Here is an 834-nt window from a genome sequence, read left to right on the forward strand (position 1 = left end):
TGTCGTATGCCAATGGAGGTGGTTATCATAACATATCCCAAGATATTTCTATAAGTCCAACTGCAGTGTGTTCTGCCAGTTGCAAGTTATCCTAATAGTAACTGGGTTGTCCGAAGGTAAAACTATACTTGGGCACTTTGAAACATTAATACATTAACAGATAGCCTGCAACCAAATTTTATTAGCTCACTTATACGTATGTAAGCCAATATATAGCGATTGTGGGAAAAAGAAAAATTCTATGTCATCTTCACATACATATGAGTACAGACCAGAATATAGGAAAATGGCTATTTTGTTTTTTGTGTTCCTATCGAGCCATTTTGACATATGGGCACAAATTAGAGAGTAAGAGTAGCTTTTATAGTGTTTTTATAGTGCCTATAAAGGCCGATTTCAAACGTTGGTCCATAAGTTCCTATAAGTGTTTATAAATGCCTGTTCTCAAAAGATGGTGCCTATATGGGAGTCATTCAACCTTAAATTTTGCGTTCAAGTACCGCTGGAGAACAGTTTTCCTGTTAACCGCCTAAATTGAGCTTTCGTAACACTATCAGGTGCAACCTACACTATCTTTTTAGTTTCAGCACTGTCAAGTTTACAAGTCTTTTAAGCCAATAGGAAGGTCGATTAGCTTCTACACATGTATGCATCCGCCTTGCGTCGTATACTCGGCATCTCTACGTTGTCTGCTCGCTTGCGTATAGTGCAGGAGGTGCTTCTGTGCAGCGGCAGGGCGATGAAGAACGAATGCGGAACCATGAAGTGTCATCAAGGGAAACTAAAGTGTAGATAAAAAAGCGATATTTATGTGGTTTTTGTTTCACTTGTCAT

The sequence above is a fragment of the Rhipicephalus microplus genome, chromosome X (genome assembly GCF_043290135.1).
Source record: "Rhipicephalus microplus isolate Deutch F79 chromosome X, USDA_Rmic, whole genome shotgun sequence".
In the NCBI taxonomy this organism is placed as follows: Eukaryota; Metazoa; Arthropoda; class Arachnida; order Ixodida; family Ixodidae; genus Rhipicephalus; species Rhipicephalus microplus.